The following is a 27161-nucleotide window of genomic DNA, read 5'->3' on the forward strand; positions in this document are numbered from 1 at the left end:
AAACATCTCTGAGACAGCTCTGGAATAGCAAAATGTCCGCGCTTCTCGCACTTGAAAACTTTCTGAAAGGTTTCCGAAATATATTGCCGTATTTTTTTTATTCGGGCGGTCACCCATCCGAGTAGTAACCGCACTCAACGTTGCTTGACTTCCATGATCGAACGGGCTAGTGACGACCTCGGGTTCTGATGCTTCCTTTTAGTTTAGCTTATGCTCGTATCGTATATAGGCAGCTTTAGTGTTCAAAAATTTGAAATTATTTATTAACTGGTAAATATTAAAAACAACGCAACAACAATTGATATATTATAAATATTAATATAAAAGATACGTATATCATTACATAATATAATATAATATTAATAATTAATATCTGAGAAAAGCAAGAAGCCCTACATATATGAAGAGTGTGGTTACATCTCTTAGAACCGTTTTAGGGCTGCAATTAAAAATTTCTAAATTCGTCTATTTACTTCTCCTATATGTGTATAAAGTTTCATTAAAAACTCAACTGAAAGATTTGCAAAATTATATTATGAAATATTTCCGAAATAACTTAATTAAAAGTTTTCAAATTTATTGCGTGAGAAAGGTTTCAGAAACAGCTCAACTGAAAGGTTACAAGAAGGTGGCGCTGCTAGAGAGAGAGAGAGAGAGATCTTTACAAATGTAAATATTACTTATTCTATACTTATTCTATACTTATACTATACTTATTCTATACTTATTCTATACTTATTCTATACTTAATTGTAATCGCTTAAACCACATTATTCACCGTCTCACACACAACACACACACACACACACACATCAAACACACCCATGTCACTCGCTCGCACATACACACCACGCTGACCTAATTTCGAGTTCTAGCAGCGCCAAGTTTTTTTATAAGAAAAATTTATGTATTTTAATAAAATATTTATATTTTATACTGTTACCTCTGTAATTCTTTGCGATTAAATCTTTTAAAATACATATATAAACTTGTATTTAAATACCTTGTATTCCCTTGTGTTGGGTTTAAATATTTTAATAAAATATTTGTATTTGTACTGTTACCTCTGTAAAATTCTTCACCTCGAAAAAACCTAAGTAACAAGTAGTAGACGTAATCTTTGTATCTCGAAAAATACACTGAGAAAAAAAATTGTTAATCCCAAGAAATATTTAGTTCGATACGTTCAACTAAACATTTTATATATATAACTTAGATTGAGTTTGGTAACGCAATTTCGTGATATAATAATAATTTTGTTAAGGTATATATATATATATATGTATATATTCTCTCTTTGTAATTGACGCAGTATTAAAAGATTTCACATATTTTTTTTTTAAATAGATACCACTTGTTATTTAGGTTTTTTCGAGGTAGATATCACTTGGATTAAATAAAGTAACAATTTTGTAATTTAATAATTTTGTGAGACAATTTTTGTGAGACAATTTTGTGAGACAATTTTTGTGAGACAATTTTGTGAGATATGTACTACTTGGGTTTTAAGTATGGGGATATATATATATCCCCAGGCGGAGATATATATATATATATATATATATATATATATATATATATTATATATATATGAGCAAGTTTTTGGCAGTCCAATGGGGTCTCCATTCTCTCCCAAGGCGGCTGATATTGTAATGGAGGATTTGGAGACCCATTGCCTTGGTGCTCTTGACTTTGACCTTCCTTTTTATTGTAGGTATGTAGACGATAGTTTTGCTATAATTCCGATGTCAAGACTAAATAACATACTTGATGTGTTCAATAGTTACCACCCGCGATTAAATTTCACATATGAACTAGAAAACAACGATGGCCTCCCGTTTCTCGACACGATAGTCATCCGCGATGGAAATAGATTGACCTCGAATTGGTATAGAAAACCAACGTTCTCCGGCCGTTACACGAATTATTTCTCTAGCCATCCATTGAAATATAAAGTGAATACAATTACAAGCTTAGTCGATCATGCTGTTCTATTGTCTGATGCTCGCTACCATGATTCAAACATCAATTTAGTCAAAAAAATTTTGGTGAATAACTCCTTCCCAATGGATCTCATTAATAAGCACATCAACAATAGAATTAAGCAGCTGCGACACAAACCAGATATTGCTAGCTCGCCGGTTCAATTTGATCCTCGACGTTGCGTGGTACTACCATATGTTAAAGATCTTGGCGGGACTATAAGTCGCACACTCAGTAATGTTGGTATTACTACAGTTTATACTGTCCCCAAAAAATTAGATACCATCATAAAAAAGGGCAAGGATCGTCTCGATAAAAACCAGTCTACTGAGGTGGTTTATAGAATCAACTGTAACGATTGTTGTGCTTCCTATATTGGTCAAACGAAGCGATACTTGAAAACGCGCGTCACGGAACATTTTAATGATATAAAAAAGATTGATCATCAGCATTCTGTGGTCAGCAAGCACCGCGTTTCTCTCGGCCACGAATTTAAATGGTCTGAAGTTGAGATACTTCATAAAGAAAAAAATACTAAAAAAGAGAAATCGCTGAAATGTTTCTCATCAAAAAATATTCCGATACCATTAATTTACAGAAAGATACGGATAACTTAGACCCTATTTATGACAACGTCATCTCTTGTTTATAATTTGTATTGGGGTCACCCGCTCCGTCAACCGTTCGATCTGTTCTCAACTACATGACGCGATATGTTCAGTTCGTTTCCGACTTCCATCGCATAAACATGTAATTGCTGTGCCGTTCTGACGATACTTCGTTAACTCAACGAGCATGATACGAACCGGTGCCTTTGGAAAACTTTCTCTGTGTAACTAAGGTTTTTTCTTTGTTCGTGTTCCTTTTTACTTTTTTGACAACTTACTGACAAATATATTTTTTAGCACTCTGTGACTTTTCTATCAAAATTTCACGACCAGTTGACTGAGAATTGTTTGATAATGGCACGTTTTCCTCATCAGGTATTTTTAAGTGTTACTCACGATTTAAATTCCGTACATGTTTTGACCCGCTGTATTGACGCTGCGATTTTTATAATTGTTTGTTGTTAGATTACTTGAGAAGGACCCGAAGCTTGGGTCGAAACGTCGTGTAATTGTGAAAATTTTGGCCAATTATAGTCGATTAAATATACGCACCTTTTGTTATTTATTATTGGCGGAACAAACACATATTTCTTATATATATATATGTATATATACAGATATTGCTCCTTTTTTTATTCACTTGTACATTCTCGCGTGTTCTGGAAGTCTCTCGGTTATACATAACCCTTCCATCCCTTTAACTCGTTTTGACTATTTTTTCTATTACTTCTGGGTTAGATGATTTATCGGTGGACTCGGAGTAATCTCTTTTCATAGTTATTTTAAATTAACCCACATAGCATCCATATCAAAAAGACGTCCAGAAGATATCCCGAAGATATATTTAAGAGATAGGATATCTTCGGGATATCTTCTGGATGTCTTTTTGATATGTATGCTATGTGGGAAATGAATTATATTTCCAATAATGTCCTATTAAACGTCAATTAAATCGACGGAATCGACGGAACAGGCTGGTTATGAAATCAGTAAAATCATCTCTCTGTTTTCACCCCGCGAACATTTCTTTATATTTTATTTTTAATTTTGACTTAATTTAGTTTCAAATACACATATACACCACACGTACACTTATAATTAGTTAAAGAATTATGTAAATCAATTCCGATTTTGATTGTAACAAAAGTCATTAAGTACGACTCTTTTAAAGAATTTAAATACTGGGGATACCACTAAAAAAAACGCGTTAATAATAGTACCTCATGGGTGACGTTGAAAGCTATTGGAAAATATGTGTTTATGAATTATACATTGGTGGATAAGATTAGCTAGAACACAAATCTAATAATACAAATAAAATCGTTTTAAAAAAAAGACGCCCGGGGAAACTCCGGGTAACCAGCTAATATAATATATGAGCAAAAATAGAATCTATCCTCATTTTATTATTTTTAAATTTCCATTTATCACTTCATTTAAATCATCGAACTATTGTTTGTTCATTGATCCGTTTTCCATTTTTCTTTGTGATCCAAGCAACAGGAGGCTGAACGGTGGTCCAAGCTCAAAGATATTTCCTCTTTGCCCATGCATATTATATATTTTTATAAATTTGTCAGTAAAATATAGGCACATATATATTATCCGTATTTCAGATACTCTACTTGATTTTTCTCCGCTCAATGATATCAAATTTCTAGATATGTTATAAAAACTTTATCCTACGTATATCTTTTACAAATATCTAATCTCTTCAAAGTATCTTGCGAATTTATCAGATGTTCAGTATACACCGTTCGTCGATCAGGATAATCGAACGAAAGTGTTCCCTCCTCACTTCTTCGTCCCGTTCTCGACGTTTATAATCGAAGTCACTCCACTCAGTTCGTCCTGAATTTGCTGCAGATCTTGCATTTCGGGCAACAGCAATACTACGAAAAGAATACTAATGATGCAGAAACCTCCGAATATCCAGAAGATGATGGACTTGCCATTGAATGCCTCTTGACATTAATAGAGAATTTGGCGATGATGAAGGACAAGCACCAGCAGAAGAAAATCGTTATACCGGAAGCCAATATTATTGCATCTGATGCATTCACTCGGAAATGCGTAATATAATAATCGGTATTTATAATGATATGCTTGACCTTCCTCGTCTCGCAGTATACTCCACGTCAGACATTATTAGCACTTTATTAGCACGAGGAATTACCGTGTGCGTTTAACTTTATCTGATCTACAGAGAGAATCGTGCGAGCTCAAATCGCGATTCGATTTTCTATGTCGAGTAATGAAATGGTTCGCCCTGAGAATTATTCTCTTGAAGGTGGGATAAGCTATAAAAAAAAGTCACTTAATACCGTAGCTTGCAGCAACTAGCAACAAGTGTAATTATATGTATACTGATCGTCAACGCACGACCAGGGGAGTGCGCTTAATGATCTGCATAAATTCCTTGAAGTTTCTTTAAAAAGAACGACAGTGCATGTTTACTCTAACAAATTACTCAGGTTCATCATTTTATCGCAAGGCGATGAAATTACAACTCGTTCCATAAAACAGGGAGCAAATTTCACGGGAAACCGCGTTGCGTCTACCGTTTGATAAATACTATATTAATTCTAATCTCGAACACACTTTTCATGGAAATTTTTTAATCGATCTGCTGTTTAGCAAAAGAGTAATAAGAGAACTTTGTAAAAGTTTAATGCAAGATATATTAAACACTAACAAGGAAAGCCTGAGACGTCACGTAACGTATATACAGATAGAATTTTATTCAAATTGAAATAAGAGCAGATATATCACTTATTTCCACTATCATATTATACTCGTGTATGAAGGACGGAGTGGTAGGTGATGTGTGTGGGGATAGGGTAATGTATTCCATCATTAAAAACCCACCTCTTAGAGAACCTCTTTCATATATAAACTGCAACATTGCGTGCTCTCTCTCTCAAGTTCTCTTCTATTTTCAATTTTTACTTCAATTGCGTGCTTTGTTTTTCTGATCGTGAATCAGTCGTTTCGACTTTAATTCCAAATCTATAATTTGAACTTAAATTTTGTGCACGTCGTATGTACTAAAAACCAAGAGCCAGTAAGTAATTGAAAGCCTTAACCTTCTGTGAAGCCACGAAGTCCTAGAATCATATCCCAGAATGCAGTCAAATTTTACATTCTACAAGTTAATTCAATAAGTAATAAGAGTAGTAAGTAATAGTAGTAATAAGTCTTATTATATTTCCTTTTTCTTTTTCTCTTTTTAAAGAAGACCTATGACTAAATGTCTCTGTATCGACTACCATGACGCGTTAAGGCGCCGTTATCAGAATTTTGGATGTATGAACCACATATCGCATACAAGTTCACTATGCTACGTCTCACAAAACGAGTATAGTTTTAATCACCAACAAATTTCTCTCAGTGTACCCATATTCCGATATATAGTCCTACCTACCCGTATTACAATTTAGTATAAATCTAATATAAATCTTTAATTCAGACCGCGACACGATTTATAGAGTACCTGATTTGCTGGTTAATTCAGCGGGATACCTCAATGTGATATGATCACTTGAGATTTGGGAAATATAGAATTGAGGGTTTTAACATGCGCGCGATTGAGATTTAATTAAGAAGGGATTTTCTAATCTCGCACATATGCGAGAAAATATAAAGAAAATAGCCTTACTTTGGGCAAATAAACAGGTGTGTAAGGTGTGTCAAATTATTTTGTATATTATTTTATGTATGTTAATTAATTACCTTACGAACCAATTCTCTCTCTGGTCAATATAGACCTTACCTTATAAGCTGTAGCGTAGTTTCCATAGTTTCTTCTGGCCAAGATCATTGAACTCACCTATTACGTTGTTACTGGCAAAATCCATTTTGGCTGTATGTCAGCCAGAAAATGAGAAGGAGAAAAACTCCTTCAATGCCGGCTGATTAACAGCGCCGGCAGACGATTATAATGTTACGGTCGATTACGAATCGTTGCGATCGTTAATAAGCGCGCGTTAATCATATCGGAAAAAATAAACAACCAATTAAGTCTGACTTAATTTTGCTTTTAATTTCACAAAGATACGCGTAATTAATTTATTTGTCCAAGAATTATAGCAGTAATAGAAAGTAAAACAGAATTATATCATCAAGAAATGAAAGAATTTTATGTTAATCGCGTTCTAATAAAAATCGTCGCGATTATATCTCACAATCAGTCGCGATTATCTGGATTTCAATAGTATATAATGTAGAAACACGAGACAACAGAAATTTAAAAATTAATTGATGACTCGATCAATCAATTATTTATTAATGAATGGACAAACAATGTTTAATATAAATCGAATCGCGAACCGAACCGCGAACCAAATCACGAATCGTTACTTAATCTCACTTTAGATATCAAGTAAGATATTCAGATTGAATGACGTGAGATCCAAAGGGAACAATAATTTCTTCACATAATTAGTATCGCAATCTCGATAAAATAAATTTATTAAGTTCCGCGCATGTAACATTTGTCTTTACAAACTTTCATATACCTACATATCTATATAAATACTTCGTTATTAATATAATGCAAATTGTTATCAACATTATATTTAGTATGACTTATCAGAAATACATATCTACGATTATATTATGCATTTTAATGTAATATAATTGATATGAAAACTATCAACTTTGAGATAATTCCACATAAAAAATGATTCTGTCCCGCGACAAAATATTTACTGGATCTCACGTCATTTTATTTTGCTTTGTTTATACAAAGCCAAGTTACATGGATAAACTATAATAGATTAGGATAAAATCGGTGCATTGTACATTGTACATATGTGTACAATAAAAATAAGTAGGTACGATTAACACTTCTTAATGTGATCTATATATAATGAGATTCATGTGTGGAATATATGCAACGCGAATCAAAATATCTTTTGGTCTTTTCCATTTGTAATACGTACATGCATATTGAATTTATTAATACATTTTGCTTTCTTACACCAATTTATGTAATATTTAATCCTGGAGGAATATAGGGGATAGGAAGAGAGAGAGAGAAAAGAAAATGAAGAAACACATTTAATTGTTGTATCAAAATTTTTCTTATCTATATAATCAGTTAATTTATTTTATTTTGTTAAACCTACAGATATCTATATCTTTTATTATTTTTTAATTCTTCAATTATAATTAAACTGTCTATCTATAAAAAAATTATTTTCTATTTATTTTAATTGTAATATAAAAAGTATATGTTTTAAAAATTTTTATTCTACACGAAAAATAAAAGTCATAAAAAACTTAAGTGAAATCTTATATCCAAAAAATGTTATTCTATATTTTATAAAATTTTACTTTAGTTCTTTGTCTATTTCTTAATAATTTTAAAAACAAATTTGAAAAATGTAATTAATGTCCAATAAAGTGTGAAAGACCCTCGAAATTCAAATATAGATTAGAAAAGGCTATAAGGGTCACACGGTCATGGGCATGGTTGATAGGGCCTTATTATTATCTCATCCCAGATACCATCAAAAAAATATAAAATTCATTGTAGACACTCTGTTACTGAATGACTACCCGTTGACATTCATATTCGACACAATTAATACGAGAATCAAGTCTCTACTTAATAGACGCACCCGTAAACAGAATGAACCTCCACCTACGAACGAAGAAAGTCGAGGCAAGTGGTTTACTCTGTACCATATGTTTCCAATATATCGGAGAAATTCAAAAATGTGTTCTCGGATCTGAATGTCAACCTGTCATTCTACAGTCTTAATAAACTAAGGAATTTCATCAAAGTACAGAAAGATATCCTTCCTACCCAATCAAACAGTAACGTCGTGTATAGAATTTCATGTAAAAATTGCGACGGGACTTATGTTGGCCAGACGTTGAGGCAACTCAAAACGAGAATTACGGAACACCGTAATCATATCCGTAGAAACACCGGAACTCAGTCCGTCATTACGGAACATAGATTAAATTTTAACCACGAATTTGATTGGGAAAATGTGGAAATATTGGACAAGGAAAAGTTTTTATCGAAGCGACTCGTATCGGAAATGTTACATATTAAATTACAAAAGAACAGTTTGAACTCTCAGTCTGATACAGAGTTTTTGCACCACGCATACGTTTCTACCTTAGAGAAATTGTAAAACCACGTCCATGACACCTTTGTTCGTCGGCAAGATCATATGTTTTTTTACCGTTGATTTATGTTTGGAATTTTCGTATTTTTTTTAAGTTGCGATCTATACGTTTAAATTTATTTTTACCAATGTTTGACTAAGACATTCCCGACCAGCGAAATATTTTTGTATTTATCATCGTTCACTTCATATTATTTATTATTTGCTACGTTTGACCTACACGTTTTTCAATTTATATCTGCCAAAGTTTGTCATAAGACGTGTCCCTGCCTGTGTTACCGAATCATTATTGTGTTGTGCGTCGTGTCGACGGGATCTCCTCGTACAGATCTCTTTGTACTGATCATTGCTTTTGCCATATGTTCACATCTTTTTATTTGACTCTGCGATGTATTCGTTTCTCCAGACTACCTGGTGAGTTATTCTAGAATTCTAATTTAAGACAAGGATGTCACTTCTTAATTACTTTACAGATTTGGACCTTGTAGTCTCACTAGGTTTCTGTAAAATTGAAACAGTAATCTCACCATGTTGAAGGAGAACATATTATTATTGTTAACATTATACCACTGAGGATGGCTCGGACAGGAGCCGAAACGTTTGGATTGTTGGAATTTGATTAATAAATCACTATAATATTTAAACGCACCTTGATCCGCGTGTGACCCTTATAGCCTTTTCTAATCTATATTTGTAATTAATGTATTAAATTTAAATAATTGATTTTAGTATTGTACAAAAAAGACCATAACTAATATCGTTATATACTTGATAATAGAATATATATTTACCAAATTTAAATAACTTGTTTATATTTCAAGCGACTGGTATATTTCGTGTGTTCTACGATGCACAGATTAGATGCATTAACAAATAATGCACCGACATAATGTATGTGCTTATGGGTGCATTCTCCCGTAAGCACAATAAATCAATAAAATAATGATGCTCCAGGATTAATTATTCAGCGTAGTCTGATCTAGTCTATCCATTTTAGGACAACGGATTTGTGAGAAGTCGCATTTATCTATAGTACTATTACATGGATATAATACATAAATATATCTAATATAGGTTTCACAAATTCGTTACCTCATACTATTATAAAAAATTCGTCACTCACCGATCTGATGCGCAACGGGTAATTTGGCCACATAGCTACGATGATACTGTAACAAAAACGAAAGATATAAATTAAAGAGGCGTTGAAAATAATTAATGTTTCAAAAAATACACATTATTTTACGCGCATTTAATTCGTCTTTCAATTAGATTTTCACTGATATAATTATATATTTTCCGGAAAAAATATTTACAAAAATAAATTTTTATAAAATTTTAAATGATTTCTTTTTTTCTAATTATTTTTAGCTTATCGAAATAAAACAGTCCGAATAAGTGGGAAAAACTATTAATTTTATGCAGATAAGAGATGATACTTACCCCAAGGTTGCTCCGCCGGTGCCCGATGTCTCTCTCAGACCTCCTCCTCCTCCTCTCAGGACGTCAGGCCTTCTCCTCTCACCGCACAGGACACTCGCGAGAAACACTCGCGGATAATAAACTACAATATCGCGCGCGGACTAATTATAATTATCAGTAAATGTCTTTCGCGCGATACTGTACGGCACTCCCGTTTAAAAAGCCCATGAGAAGAATATTCCATCAAGTATGTCGTAATATTCTTCAAATGGACTTTGAAAAAGTTCTTTAGTCCGATTACTTGAACGGCACTCCCGAAAGCAAACGCGACGAACCGGCTGCGGTTCGTTTATTCAATTAAATCGGCGGACGAGGGTACGTTAGCTTCCCCGTATTTGGATTTTTATGCAGGCAGAACAAAGGTTTTGCTTGGGTAACATCCTCGGGGTACTGGGCCTTCCCACCTCGCCAAGGTCGTACCCAGGAAGGAAGTACTTTACTGTGTAACATATAAAAGCAGATATTATAAAATCAAGTTATCGATGTATAAATATATGGATAGATAGGCTACAAAGAATTAGAATAAAATTGCAACATAATTAATAATTGTCTTCTTTTTCATTAAATAAGTTAATAAAACAATAATTAAAATAATAATAATAATTGCCCCAATTCATTCTGCGTTCATCACCGCGACGAAATATTTCAAGATGTCGAGAACTTGCCGCGATACTACACGAGTCGAGCGGACGATTGATAAAGACACGCAGACGCAATTAATTAATCAAAGATACGCTATTAAAATGAAATATAGCACGCGCAGTACGTACGGTATCGAACTCCGTACGCGAAAGTAATCACTCGATATACGACAATATAACTCAGCCCTCTTTTTCCCTACGGAGAGAATCGGAGATCAGAGATAAACTCACACGACAATTCCGGCACAGCGTTCAAAGCACGACACACGAGATAAATGAATGCTACACAATTCGCGTTCCAGAAATATGTGGCGAGACGAGCGCCACGATTATCGCCCGCGAATATCACGACGAAAGCAAATCGTTCACAATTGCCGTACATACCTTCGCCGACTTCGCCTCGACGTCTCCACCTCGACGGCGACGTCTCCGTCTCGAGCGAGCGATTCATTCCGACACAAACACTTAATACACTCGCAAATTATTCAACGCGTACGGCACGTACTCGCTTTGGCGATTATTCCCGCGGCCCGCGGAACGAGGAGCAGGAAATTTAGAAATGCCAATCGCGGAAACAAAGCGCGTTCCGAATAACACACAGCACGGGCGCACGGAGCACAAGCACAAACACTTCCTCCCCTGTGCGAAATTCAAAGGGAGAACGATAACTGAGTGACTTCCGCAGGCAAAGGTACTCCGAGCGTTGACGGAAACGAGTAGCAAGGCCGCTCACCGGCAAACATAATCGGCCGCGTCGTGCGCAGCGACTTTGATCGTACGCTTTTAACTGTCGCGCCTAGTTACAGTGCCTGGTATGCCGCGGCGCGGCGTCGCGCCGGCGGCGGCTCGGAGCGGCCGAACGTGATTGGCCGGATTCGGGGGCTCGACTCGCGAGCCAATCGCGTTCGATGTCTCCCCTAGAGGCCTAGATAATCAGAGAAGCGACAGCTCTACCCCCACCTAGAGTCCTATACCCCCACCATGGTTCCCATCGGGCCCGCAGCTGATCGCTTGTGAAGAAACTAACCTCTGATGAAGCGTCGTCTACAATACGCGGAGTAAGAAGTAAGAGTAGGCGTAAGAAGTGAGAAGTAAAAAGTGTAAAGGTTATTCTACATAGAAGTCGTAGTCGTGAGTTGTAAGAAATTGACCAATCACAGATTGAATATTCTCCTCAACTAGGAATGTGATTGGTCAATTTCTTACAACTCACGACTACGACTTCTATGTAGAATAACCTTAATAAAGCTAAAATAAAGGCGTAAGCAAAATAAATTATTTTTATTTCTTAATCCAACTTCAGCTCTTACGCTTACAAGCGGTAAGAGTAAGAAATAAAAATGATTTATTTCACTGACGCCTACTCTAGTACTTTTACTTATATCTTATTGAAATGATAAAGTAAGTAATGTTATTATCATAATGTGATATTTGTTTTGTTCATTGTCTAGGAACCAGTTCATTAAATAAAAATGGAAAAACAATGTAACGAGACTGATACTACTTCTGTTCAAGTATCAAATGAATATTCTGCAAAGGTCAGTATTAATAGCCGCTTTTGGAAAACAAAGCGATCAGTGAGCGGTCAGTGATTATTGGCCTGTACTATTAAATCTTTAAATTTAGACCAATTACATTGACCATTTACTCAGCTGTTGTGCAACCGTTGTTTCCTGAACGTACCCAATGTCATGTGCTTACAATTGTATAAAATGTCAATCAAAATTTTCATTTGTGTTATAACGTATGTTATAGATTCGTGCTATTGAAGAGAGACATTCAATCCCTTTTCTACTGGTTTCCAAAACAGAATGTTATACAATTGAGGAACTGAAATTGCAGTGTAGCAAAGCATCACAAGTTATTTAAGACTTGAGAGTTGAACGTGACTTAGGCCTGCAGCAGTTATGTAAGATGTTCAGTGAGATTGCCAAAATGGAGAAGGCATTGCGAAAGTTACAGTCTACTGCTACTAAATGTAGTTCCAAGAAGTGTAAAACAAGGAAATAGACCTAAACACTTGTGTTCATTGTGTCACATTATTTGTAATATTTTTCTGATTACGAGTTTTATAATTATGTTTACAAAATAAGCAATAATAATTACATACAAATCATGCGAATAAGACAAAAATCAAAAAATTCGACGACGTCCACATTTTGCAAAAAAATGCCAGTATCTTTGTTATATATCATGTGAATGTTATGCCACACATATGCAAAAACAGGCATTGTGCGAATGAATAACTCAGTTAAGCATTTTGTAAGATCCTTTATTGGGATAAATTCATATTTTGCACGACTAAAGCAACAGAGTTCTTTTTGACAAAAAACTGTTATATTTGTTATACCTCATACTGTCTTTAAAATAAATGGCAATCATACATAATGTGTTTACTTTTTTATTCGAGCCTTGTCATAACATAAATACATAACATATATATTCGTACAAAATTATAGTAATACTGAACTTTGAACTCATAAAAAAAAAAAAATTGTACGATATAAATACAGTTACATATGACCAGTAAATGTAAAAAAAAAAAGTATTTTTCTCATCATGAGAAGTAGAGAGCCTAAACTAACTTATAATTATATCAGTCAAGCGCCTTATGAGCATATTGCATTGAATATCTTCAACATTTAAATAAATTTTATGAAAACTATAAAGTGAAATTAACAAAAAATGTTAATACCTAAATCTAAAGATCTTATACAAAACAATTGCACATATTAACATATTTGCAACATAAAACATTCTTTAGAAATCAATGCTGTTACTGTTCAATAAAAAAAATTTCTTTAATGGTGCAAAAAAAAATTACTTTCTCAACTTAAACTATGTTGATTGGAGATCGACTATGTTCTTGTAAATCGTACTATTGTGTCAGGGGCTTTCATTAAACTATAGCATGCATAGCCATAGTCTTGCTATTGTATATGCTTTTTTTTTCTTGGGAATACTGCTCCTTTTGTTTCAAACAATACATTCTTAATCTCATTGTAAAAAATCTAGTCAGGATTTTGTGACCGATGTTATGGCAAGATGGAATATATGTTCCATCCCACACGTATTGCAGTTTCTCAACCATAAAGTTTATGATGTTTATATAAGTTACTGTTTTTAGAGTGTCTCTAAGTTGTCGAAACGTTATTTCTGCTTTCATAATAGCTTTGAAACAATCGTCAGACACTTTATATAATTTACCATCCTTATAATCATGTAAATCGATAACAAATCCGTATGGATGATTATTAGGACCTTGCCATAATACAGCATTAAAACATACATCACAAGTATTGCACACTTTCTTAATGCTATGTATCACAGCTCCAGCAATATCATATATGATTGGCCATTCCCACTTATCTATCAAGTTTAAATAAACATCTGTCAGTTCTGGTACATGAATAGCTGAAGCTTCCATGAATGTTTGAACCTCCTTTTCTTGGCATTTTTCAGTTGCCAATTGTTTTGACACGTCCAAGAAATTTATATTAAGGTAGTCGCCTCGTCAGGGCATGTATTAGATAAAGTTTTCGATTTTGGATTTTATATCAAATTATATGATCAGCTTTGCAGTCGATTTTTTCTGTGGCTCCTTACCGACTATTTACTCTAGAAAATCGATCTCGAAAATCACAAATTTTGCATTACTTCATACAGACGGCCAGAAAAAGAAGGCTCTATCACGGTTTCAATCACATATTTTCGCATTTTTCAATTAGATGAAGTGAGAAAAAACATTGCTTTTTGTACATTAGATTTCGAAGAATCCGATGCAACCATAAAATATATAGTTTACCGGAGATTTCGCTGCTAATTTTTTAGTTTATTTTACTGAAAATGCGGTAATCGAGCAGACATTTTTTGGTCGAGGTGAGGTTGGGAAGACTTGGCTGTAGTTGCAGGTTATGGGGCTCGTCTTTCTTAGCCGAATTGGATAGTGATTGACACCCCTGTCATGCGTTTTGAAACCCTTTCTCAGTAATGGTCAAAATTCAATCGAAAAGGATATGTGATGATTTCTCACTTGTAACCTTTCTCGACGACTCGCATGATCAGCTGATCAAAACGGAGTCAAATGAGAAAAATCACAGAATTTGGAAAAAGTAACATACTTTGTCACGTATGAAATTTTACACCATAATTCATAAAATTATTTTTCCCTTAGCAAAAATTGCCTGAAATATATTTCTGAACGTGAAAACCTACAAACAGTCACATGACTAGCACGTAGCGAGTCGACTACCTTAATACTTTCGAGCTCCATCCACTGAAATGTCAGTGTCATAACTGGTTACTTTGGAGCAAGAGGAAATTTGTGTCATAGTAATGAGTTTCAAATTTTGCTTCACTTGCAAAGCATTCGGGGTAGGCAATTTAAAACGGAGCAGCGAAAATAAATTTTCTAAGCAATCCTGTGTGAAGCGGCCGGTCAGAACAAATTTGTAGCCCCGTTTGTTAAGAAGAAAATCTTGTAGTTGCAGAATGCTCTCAGTGGCCATAATGACACCAGTCTGCACTGGTTTCCACTGTCCTTTTACCCCAATACTCATGTTTTGAAAAATAGTACGGGTCTTTTTAATGTGATATATTGCTTCGTTATAATTTTCAATATTATTTTTACTAAGACCTAAAGATCTCTTTCTGTTTGTCATGAGAGCAAACCATTGGCTAACGAGATTAATAAAAAATGCTGTAGTTTCAATAGCAGAATCATTAGTTCTTTTGGCTAACATTTTCAATCCGGCTTCAGTTCTTTTAATAAAAACTGATCGTGCAGTTGAAACTTTCATTTTTTTATACTGATCTTGACAGTGCAAGTAAGTTTCAATAAGTCTAAAGGCAATCTTTAGTTCAAAATTGTTCTCAAGGTTTAGAAGTCTATCCAAATGTTGCAAGTGAACCTGTAGATAGCTAAGATTTTCAGATTGACAAATGTCATGGGGCAAAGTAATAACTTTATTGCTATTTAGCATACAAGCAATATTTTTAAAAACGTGAACAGGGTCTGGAATAAAAAACAGTTTATCTTCTGCCCTAATTGGATGTTGAACAGAAACATTGACATGATGTCTTGAGCAATCGACTTCAAAAGCATTCCACATAGCTCTATTATCCGTACCCATATCACTGATTATTGCATGAACTTGTAAACCAATGCTTTCTGATTTCTCAATAATGTTTAGAACAATATTCTTCAATGCTGAACCAGTTGCATTTACTTTGCTTTCCTTATATTTTAAGTCAGTGGATTTAGTAAAGTAATAGGCCACGGTGTATTTCCAACGAGTTGTTAAGCCTGCCAGTAGAAATACTAAAACTTTATTGGCTATCCCGGAATGCGTAGGAAAAGTACAAGACCCAATAAACTGTTTACTACTTGGATCAAACACCTCCTCATCCTTGATGGCCATCTCATCCATTACTATTACACAGTCTTTTTCGTGAGGTTGTAATTTTGTCATTTCACATTGCAGCATATGAAATATCTCCTCTAGAATATTACTATCAAATTGTATATGCTGCAACTTTCTCTGCAAAGTTCGTGCCGTAGGATAAATCGGAACACGTTTCACAAAAGACTCATAACCATGAATTCCCCATTTAAACTTAAATTCCAAAGCATCTGTTATAGTTGCAAGACTCCATTTCACACCATTAGTGGACTTTCTACTTAAAGCTCTAATCTGATCTGGTCGTAATGTTGCGGACACGCCTGCATGGCTTTTAAAATGATACTCTTGTAGTCTCTTCAAACGTTTCTTTTCATCGAAGTAATTTTTTTTAGTCACTTTATACATTGCAGTTTTGTAATATTTTGCAAACTGAGATCCGTTGCAGCAATTTGTTTTTTTAGACTTTCTATTATATTATTATTTTCTTCAAGTTCTTTTAATAATGCTTCTTTTGTTTGCAAAGTTTCTTGGTTTTTGCTGTCCAGTATATCAGCAGTAGTTGCATTCAACTAAAAAAGAATGCATAAACAAATATATACAAAAGGTCGACCACAATTTCAAACAAACCTGGAAAAGAAAAGAAAAATCCTTTACCTGAATATTGCAATCATTGTCGGAATCTTTTTGTGCCACTGATACCGTCATGTCCTCTTGCAATAAAGCCGATGATGCGGTTAGTTCTTTTAACAATGCTTCTTCTGTTTGCAAAGTTTCTTGGTTTTCGCTGTCCAGTACATCAACAGTGGTTGCATCCAACTAAAAAAGAATGCATAAACAAATATATACAAAAGGTCGACCACAATTTCAAACAAAACTGGAAAAGAAAAGAAAAATCCTTTACCTGAATATTGCAATCATTGTCGGAATCTTTTTGTGCCACTGATACTGTCATGACCTCTTGCAATAAAGCCGACGATGCAGTTAGTCTACTCGTCAACAATGGATGTTTGATTGGTGGCGTTGAACAAGATGTATATTCCTCGACCGACCCTTCGCTTTGCCCCTATTAGTGTTTACCTCGCACTGAGTTCCCGAGACCAAGTATAGTGAGTCTGCATGGCATAGGCAAAAACGAGGCATTGTTTTTCTTTTTTTGGGGAAATGTGCCGTCTATTTTCGAAGCGAAATTAAGCTGTTAGATTTTAAAATATTATTTACACCGTTTAACGTCGCGAAAACTATGCAAATTTGTAGGACAGATTTATCAATATTTTAAGGCGGGATTTTCATTAAACGACATAGAGAAAAAGGGTTTGATTTTGCACAGTCTTTTTTGGAAAATTTCTGACAATGAGTCATAAAATAAGATATCAATAATATCAAATGTTACATAAAACATTGAATAAAAACATTAAAATGTTACACAGTAATGCCAGCAAGTTTCACATTGGCTGATCTTTCTAAAAATGAAGAAGGTTTTTGCAGGAACGTTTCAAGCGAGTAATACTTTTTGTTTTGACGTAGAACTACGTCTTTGTCGACAGTAAATAGGGGGTAACATTGGGAGCACAGATGCAACGAAAACATGTCACACTTTGAACGTTTATATCTTCGAAACTAATAATCGTAGAGTAATGATTAATACGTCATTAGATAGCTTATATAGTCCCATTTCCTCTTGAAAGTTTCAGAAGTCTCAAAAAGCTTCCTAAATGAGGAAGCCAAATAATTATAAGCAAATAATTATGCTCAGGTCTCAACCACTTTCAATTTTGGCAATTTAATATCAATTATTGGCAACTTTTCTAATTCCATTATATTCTTTAGTTTTTTCTACCCCTATTTCATATATAATACTTTAAGATTCGGTCGATTAGACCCAGCTTTATTAGGCTTCTATGTATGTACGTATTCCTAGCAAATTTTAACGTATGTAACTCAAGAACTAATCAACCAAATTTTAAAGAATTATATATGAAATAGGGGTAGAAAAGATTGAAGAACATAATAGAATTAGAAAAAAATTGCTAATATAATAAAAATCAAACGGGCACAGTAACAACTGTGCCGCAACCAACAACGTAGAACTACGTCTACTGTCACTAGTTCATGTTAAACTATTCAGCGAAGGACAGTTGACGTAGGGCTATGCCAACTGTCCTTCGCTGAATACTTTAACATGAACTAGTGACAGTAGACGTAGTTCTACGTTGTTGGTTGCGGCACAGTTGTTACTGTGCCCGCCCATACAGCACAGAAATATTGCAGCACTATTGCAGCAATGTTTTCCTGCAATATTGCAATATTGCAGAAGCATTGCAAAATATTGCTGCACCGTTGCTGTGGCATTGCAGCAATAGTAAAATGTCCGCTTGCAGAAATATTGCGATATAATATTGCAGCAACATTGTAATATAATATATATGCAATAATTGTTTATATATATATATAATACATAATAATACATATCGGCATAATAGCTTTAACATATATATAAAATTAATCCAAAGTTTTAGAATAGTACTATAATTTTATGATTTAAAGTTATATTACATACTGATCTGTATGTAATATAAATATTATGTTAAAATTTAATTGGAATGATATTTTAACTATCAATAAAAAAATCTGAATTATAATATATATTTATTTATTTATAATAATACATAAAATAATATGAATATAATACCTCACATCCATAAACTTTTTTATGTCACTATAAATATTTAGACTATAATATATGTATATAAAACAAAAATTGTTTTCTCTTTGGTTCATATATGAGTGAAATGCGAGACATATGCAAAGTAGTACATAAAATCATATATAAATATATATGACAAAAAATATATAAACATTAGCATAAACTAAATTACTAGATATGATAAACTATACGTATAAAATAAAAATAAAAATGTTTTCCTCTTTGGTTGAATGAAACACGAGAAATATGCCAATGAATATATAAAATAGTAAACAAATATATATGAAAAAAATATATAAACATTAGCATAAACTAAATTACTAGATATGATAAACTATACATATAAAATAAAAATAAAATTTTTTTTTCTTTGGTTTAATGAAACACGAGAAATATGCTAATGAATATATAAAATAGTAAACAAATATATATGAAAAAAAAATATATGTAGATTGTGCATGCGCGTACAATTGTTATCAATCTGAATGCTTTTCTTCTTTTTTTTGCCTTGCAATTCTTACAGTAGCTTGTGCTAGCCATTTGGATGCATATTCCGCAAATTCGTTTTCTGTCATTTCTTTATATGACATCCGAACAGCTTCTGAAATATATACAAATATTATTCAACATATGTTTTACATATTAGTTAAAGCATGTACAAAGTATGTACAAATTATATACAAAGTATTCCAAATAAAACAATACATCTAAATAACTTGTACAGAATACATGTTGAGAAACATTTGTCAAAATAATAATTGTAAGAGATTTCAAAAGAAATATTATATAGTTAAAAAAAATTTATGACAATATATATTACTATGGTACTTAAATATTGTTTCCACTGTTATTTCAAAATCAACTTTGATATTTTAAATATGCAATATTATATGGTTTTTCTCAATATAAAAAAGATTCCTCAGGTTATTATGTATATTAAAAATATTTTGATAACAGTTTCAAAACTGTTAATAAAAAATAAATATTTTTTAAGATATTTTATATTTTACTCAGATATGCACACACTTTTAAGTATAAGGTATACAATATTTTTTAATGTACTCACTTATCCATGATTTTACTACAGTACTTGTATATATAGAGAATTATCTACAGAACTAATTAATGCTATAAGAAGAAAACGTATGATTTTATTTAAAAAGCAAAGTTAACTTTAAAAACGTACTGTTTTTGAGTTATGGTGCGTGTATTATTTTATTCTAGATATCCTGTAGATATGTTTTAACGAAATCTTGTATCTAAATTAATTGAAAATAACAGAATAAAATTATAAAATATATACTTACGTATGATAAGTTTGGAAAGTCCTAAATCTTTGAAACACCGTTTATTTTTTTTACCAGTCCAAGTGAATTGTGTAGCAAAATTATCTGTAATTGCTGTTTTGAAAATATTTCTTATCATGATATGTGCACTATGTCCACCAACGAGATAAAAAGTATTAAGCTGAAATAAATTGTCAACTTTATTAATAATATTATATTAATATAGATTCTCTCTCTATTTATTCGTTAATGGCTCGTAATTAAGTAAACTATTTAAGCTCTGTGTATAACAATATGAGATACGGAGGTATATTAAAGATTTAATGACGTATTTAAAGAAGATATATTGGAAGATAATAATATGAATTTGTCACTTAAATGATACTTTTAACATGGAGATATTTTACAATAAAATTGAAAAATTTTAATATAATATATATATAAATGTCATACCACATCTTCCTTGAACTTCATATCTTGCAATTGTTCTTCAAACAATGTTAATTCTGGTAATGTACATATTGGGAATTGAATGTTGCTTTTTTGTACACTGCAAGGTTCATTTGAATATTGTACTTTCTCATGAAACATTTCAATTTTTTTTTCAATGGTATCCATTCTGTATAATATTGTATTTAACTTTCTCAAGATTACTTTTTTAAATTCTAGAATAAAATACTATTATTTAGTTTCTAATTATGAATATTACTACTATACTTACTATATACATATATCATGTAACAAATATATTGCATATTTCTTTAGTATATGAAATATATAAAAAAGTATTACTATATTTTAAAAACTTACCATGAGTATATATATTTTCATCTTCGGTATGTAACGCAGAATTTTTTATAGAAGATATATTACCATTAGTAACAATTTCGTTATCACTAATATCTAAAAAATAAGTAGTAATAACCCACACAGAACACAACCTCCAATGGACGTCCAAAGAACATCCATAGCTCCACCAGACATCTACCTCTATGGTGGATGTCAAATGGACGTCTAATGAACGTCCATATTATATCCATCCATATAACATTTAGCATGGACGTCCAGTGGACGAGGTTTTTATCTCGGAACCGGTTAAAACTACTCGGATTTGAACGTTTTTTTTTTTAATGTTAGGTAATTAAAAACACTACAATGTTTATGGGTTAAAAATTGACGCTAATTGTTTATTTAATAAATTTTCAGGTTTATTTTAATTATAAAAAAAAGCGTCAATTTTTAACCGATAAACATTGTAGTGTTTTTAATTACCTACATTTAAAAAAAAAACGTTCAAATCCGAGTAGTTTTAACCGGTTCCGAGATAACGCACTTTTTTGGTCTAATTTGCCTCTATTAATGGATGGATATAATATGGACGTCCATTAGACGTCTTTTATAAACATATAACCGCGAGCGTTAGTAACCCGCACTGCCGCGACGCGGCTACCATGCGCGAGTACTTTCTCGTAATAAAAAAACATCACGCGCTAGTATATTAAGAGGCGAGCCTGTGAGAGGCCTGACTGCGATAATTCTTTGCTGCAGATCATCTGAAGTGATACCTCTGGTATCACATAGCAGGGGTCTTCAAAGCAATTTTTGATAATTTGTTGGATACACTTATAAATAATTATCTAATTTGTTGTAAGCTTTATAAACAAGGCGTATATCCATAAAGAATTTATAAAACGTTTAGTTAACATATTTTAATTATCCATCGAAGCTCCATGAAACATCTATGGTTGATCTATATGACGTCTAAAAGAGATCTATCAATACGTCTAATGGAGATCTAATGGAGGTACTACAAGCGGACATTTCGAGTATTAGTGGAAGTTCTGTGGATGTTACATGGACGTCCATTAGAGGTTTTGAATCTCCATGATGGATGTCTAATGGACATCTAATGGATGTTTTGCTCCGTGTGGGAAGTATTGACAATTTTTCATAAATATGTCGTATAATGTTTTTAAATTATAACAAATATGCTCACCATTTCTGCTTATTGTTTTAAATGACGTGTTTTCGCATAATACATTTCTGGTAACCTGTGTAGATGTACTCGGTAGCTTTTTGTCATTTGACACAAAATGTTGTTTTTGCGGAAAAGCGGGCAATGTTTTTACTCGTGTAACTTTATTTTCTTTATTGGAACATACATCGTCTTCAGAAGAGGATGAAAAATTTTTTTTGGCGTTTATACGCCTTCTTTTTTTTTCCCGTTCTCTTAATTCGTTAGACGATATACCTGCTTCATCTACATTTGATGTGTCTTCCGCTAAACTTAATTTTTCTATACCCTCTGCATAAGTATCTAAATTATTTTAAATAAAATTATAAATAAAGTTATAAAAATTATTAATAATACAAATAATAAATACAAATTTATGTATTACATTCACTTACTTGCAGTGCCAAAAACTTTCTTTATTGATATCTCCTCCCAATCTGTCCTTTGTTGTGGCATTTCCCTCGTTATTATAGCTTTATTAATACGAAGTTTTGTATTGAAGTGACTAGGCCAAATACTTGAAAACGTATCTGCGTTGAACCACGCTGCAGGTATCAACTGCAGACCGTCATCAAATTCCACAATAATGTATTTCTTGTTATCCATTTTTCTGTATCGCACAATGCACGAAGTCATACAATATGAATTATATTTTATTATAGAAATATGTATATTATAAAAATATGTATATTATAGAAATATGTATATTATAGAAATATGTATATTATAGAAATATGTGTATTATAGAAATATATATATTATAGAAATGTGTATATTATGTAACGCATAAAATTATATTTCATGATTAAGGGGGAAAATAGCAAAAGTGTTTGCATCGTTCCCATAAGGAATTTTCCATATTTTACATAGAACATCTGTAATTGGCATAGAATAAATTTTATCATTATATACTGTCATTACTTTAATATCAAAATCGCCAGATTGACATGGCAATTTATATAAATCTTTCACGTATTTTAATTTTTTATCAATGAGACAGATTTCTTTATCTTTTTTTTGTATAATGTTTACAATCAAAATGCATTTGCCGTTTTTTAATAGACAGCAATTATTAGAAGAAGTTTTACAATTAATATTAAATTTTCCCTTTGATATCATGAGATATTGCGATTCAACATCTATAACATCATCAGGTATTGGACCATTATTATGCGAATATTTAAATGAATATGTTTCATTATTATTACCATATTCTGTAAATAAGAGATTACAGTTTTCAATCTCATTGTACCTTTTAATCAATTGTTGCAGTGGTTTTTCATTTTTCCGTAACCGTTTCTTAATAAATGTCATATAATTCTCGAATCGAAAAGCACTAAAGTTATCGAGTGGACCATACGTTCTAACGTCAGAACATATATGTAAAAGACAATGCACATTATGCGATATATACTGCTTACCATAAAATATTTCAAATGACTCAACAAAATGATGAAGTAAAGCTTCAGCAAAATTGATTAGTTCTTGAGATATATTTCGACGTATAAGAATTGTTATAGCTACATGTAACGTGAGAAAATGGATATATAATTTTTCTTGTAATACATTCTTCAATACCACAGGACCTGTATATAATAAAAAATTTCTGAATTCTGTAGCTTTCCACTGCTTAACGTCTTTTATTGATCTGGGTTTTCTAACAAAATCAACAGGTGTAGTATTCCTAAGTAAAATCAATAGATGTGAAATTTTATTAATAGATCTTGCATTTAACCGTACACAAAGTGGACCTTTCATCCAAAGTAGTATTAGTTTTTTAACAACTCCTAAACATATTAAGTGCATGTAGTCTAGTGGAGTATTAGTTAAAGGTAGAAATTTGGGAACATTATTTAAAATAGAAAAGCTAATTTGAAAATCTTTATAGGCATTAATTGCAAATAACTCATCTGTCCTTAAAGGATATTTTTTTTCATATGGAAAGCATATTCTACCATTTGTATATGTGCCCTTGACTAAACATTTAGTGCAACTATAAAAGCCTGTATGACCTTTTATACACAGTGCAAAAGACTTAGCAGGTGCATCACATATTAAAGCAAATAATAATACTTTAATTACGTTTTTGCCATGAATATAACCATTATTAATTAATTCTATTAAGTCATTGACTAAAGGTTGCAGAAAAACATTAGAATTACTAGGTTTTTTGTATCCAAAATATGCACCAACAAGATATACTGTCATATTTTCTGTATTTGAGCATAAAATAGGCCACAAGGATGCTTGTGATGATTTTGCTACTGGCAGACCATCAATATTTATTAATAATTTAAAACATTTATCATTATTTTTTAATACCATTTGTTTAATAATATTGTCTAAACCAAAATAAAAGTATTCTCCTTCACATACTTTTAATATATTTAATTGTCTTGGAGTTTGGAGCAATGTTCGTGTGTCCATGGGTATGTTATATGGTGTATATTGACACAAAATTTTCAATAATGCGTTACATGTATTGTGGGGAACATTATATAAGACAGCCCATTCAGCTATAGCATTTCTTAATGTTTTTTCATCAGCATTGTTGTCAGAAGCTTTATCTATTTCTTTTATAATAGAATTAATTATAACAGAGTCATTATCAGGGTCATTATTAATTATATCAGGATAATTATCGCTGTTTCTTTGAATGTCTTGACACTTATCATGATCCCTTGAAGTTGTAGCGTCGATATGCATTGTGTTATTATTATGTGCATTACAAAAATCAACCTCTGCAACAGTTTCTTTAAGTACATCTTCATGAATAGTATGTTTAGAGGACGTATTGACAGTATATGAATCTAAAATTGGTTCTGAACAGCCAGCGATGTCTATTTCAGTATTATTAGCAATAATCCGTCTACTATGACGCTTGGAAACAAATCTTCTTTTGTGTGCATTATACATATTTCTTATAATAAGCAGTAATTGCATAAAGACTTATACACTGAAACAAATATAGATAAATATTCAGAAAATATTAACAAACAATATACATATGTATCTATGCTCATAGCTGTAATCCACTTGACGCTACAAATGCTTCAAAGCATTTGTAGCATCAAGTGAATCGCAGCCTATGTGTATAGATCTTACAGTATTTGAAATTGAATCCTTCACTGAGTATAGATATCAACTATGTATATATATATATATATATATAATAAAAGTAAAAACGACTGGATAATGAACTCGTGAAATATACAAAAAGGTTGTAATTAATATACATAGGTCCGTAAAATAATCATGTGTGATATATTTAATTTTTAACTGTACAAAGAAATTTTTTGCAATACTATATTATGTGAAATACGTGATATCTTGAATAGTTTGTATTTTCTAAATATATAAAATGGCAAAAACAAAGTAATTTAAGGGCTTTTATCAATCAAAATGAAAAGAACAAGGTTTAATTAAAGTTCGTGTATGAGACTTAGTGAAAAATTAGGTTAGATTACATTAAATTAGATTAAGCTAATGTTCTTATAATTATAAAACATATAATTTTTAGATAGCACGAATTCCTTCAAGGGATGTTGTTCCCTATAGTATGTCTTGTGAATGTCTTTTTTTAGGACGTTCCTTCGACGTAGCTGTGCTGTCTAGGTTAAGTTTTATAATAATAATGCATTTACATACCTTTACTCTCTGCCTTTATCTTGCTTCTTTTCCTTTTCTCGCAATGCTTTTGTCCGCACGTGTTCACTCTCTACAGAACTATCAAAAGATGCGCGACAATAAGTTTCTTATGGCCGAGTCTTCAAAAGCGTAGTACCGTAAGCCAAGAACTGTGCCACGTGTATATGTGCCACGTCGCTGTATCCCCACCGCTGTGTATGCGCAAAGTCACGCATACGCCATGCTGCCTAACCCGAATCGCAACACTGCCGTAAGCCTTAAGCCGATTCCGCCGTGAGCGGTAACCAATAAATTAATTAATTCTAACTCAGGGCGGCGATTACATAACTTTCCCCCTAGATATAATATATTACGCTATTTTCAATTAATATTGTTTTGAAATATTGCAGCAACATTACTGAATCAATATTGCAATAAATTGTCTTTGCAATTTTTCTGCAATATTGCACTGCAATATGCAATGTTGCAACGTTGTAGCAATACTGCTGCAGCTTCTGTGCTGTATGGGCGTTTGATTTTTTATAAAAATAAACGCTAACGGCAAGCACCTTCATTAATGGTTCCTGAACATTAATATTTGATTTTTATTATTGCATGTGTGATTAAGGTCGCACGCAATTTTGCGGTGATGGATATGAAGTGCAAGTGTAGAAGTAAATAAGAAGAAAAATTTGTTAAAACTTACGGTCTATTCGCGGTACACTATACTGAGCGGTGGCTGGATTTCGGAGACCGGTGGAAGCCTGGATCCCGCGCTGCGGATGCAATCTAGCTCGGTGGAATTATCACAGCAATGATAGTTTAATCGGAAGATCTGTCAGATCGAACGTACGTATTACACGGACTCTGTAGGCTCACAATCAGCGAGAGCGGAGTGGAAAAAGATTCTTTGCTGCGAACTGCTACGCGCTACTGTCGTTACTACGCGACTGTAACGTGCCGGTCGCGATCCTACCCGCGCGCTTTTATTTACTCGACCTTGCAGAGAATTCTCGATAATGATTTGCCGATTTTAGGCTCAAGGCAAGAGATTTACCTTTACGGCTGATGGATTTTGTGTCTCGCGATTCCCGAGCGAGGCGCCGGGCATGGCCGCTGCTGATTGGGCGCACGCACTGTTCAGCGATCCTTCTGCGGTGACGCGCTAATTCTGAATTAGACGAGGGAACCTTATTAGGAATAAGGTTAACAAATATTAAATTTTAATAGAATATTGATCAAACACATTTGTTACCCGGCTTCCCAAACAA

At 32.8% G+C, this 27161-nt stretch overlaps 4 long non-coding RNA genes across 6 annotated transcripts; 2 read left to right on the forward strand and 2 right to left on the reverse strand.

Moving 5' to 3' along the window:
• The first annotated feature begins 2674 nt into the window (after window positions 1-2674).
• On the forward strand, window positions 2675-3209 carry LOC139784718 (uncharacterized). Its single transcript, XR_011721649.1, has 2 exons — window positions 2675-2815; window positions 2889-3209. It is a non-coding gene; the product is annotated as an uncharacterized lncRNA (long non-coding RNA).
• Window positions 3210-3779: 570 nt separating this feature from the next.
• LOC139784723 (uncharacterized) lies at window positions 3780-11648 on the reverse strand. Of its 3 annotated transcripts, none has more exons than XR_011721654.1 (4): window positions 11242-11648; window positions 10178-10655; window positions 5460-9903; window positions 3780-4891 (listed from the first exon to the last, which is right to left on the reverse strand). It is a non-coding gene; the product is annotated as an uncharacterized lncRNA (long non-coding RNA). The 3 variants fall into 3 exon arrangements; XR_011721655.1 differs by having other exon boundaries at window positions 3780-4483; window positions 4768-9903; XR_011721653.1 differs by having other exon boundaries at window positions 3780-9903.
• A 136-nt stretch (window positions 11649-11784) lies between these two features.
• On the forward strand, window positions 11785-13245 carry LOC139784721 (uncharacterized). The gene is made up of 3 exons (XR_011721651.1): window positions 11785-11922; window positions 12309-12395; window positions 12613-13245. It is a non-coding gene; the product is annotated as an uncharacterized lncRNA (long non-coding RNA).
• An 8265-nt stretch (window positions 13246-21510) lies between these two features.
• LOC139784722 (uncharacterized) lies at window positions 21511-26101 on the reverse strand. The gene is made up of 3 exons (XR_011721652.1): window positions 25912-26101; window positions 22659-22873; window positions 21511-22566 (listed from the first exon to the last, which is right to left on the reverse strand). It is a non-coding gene; the product is annotated as an uncharacterized lncRNA (long non-coding RNA).
• Window positions 26102-27161: the final 1060 nt, after the last annotated feature.

The sequence above is a fragment of the Temnothorax nylanderi genome, unplaced genomic scaffold, assembly GCF_030848795.1.
Source record: "Temnothorax nylanderi isolate EJ_2023f unplaced genomic scaffold, tnyl_v1.0 TNYL_tig0665_pilon, whole genome shotgun sequence".
Lineage (NCBI taxonomy): Eukaryota > Metazoa > Arthropoda > Insecta > Hymenoptera > Formicidae > Temnothorax > Temnothorax nylanderi.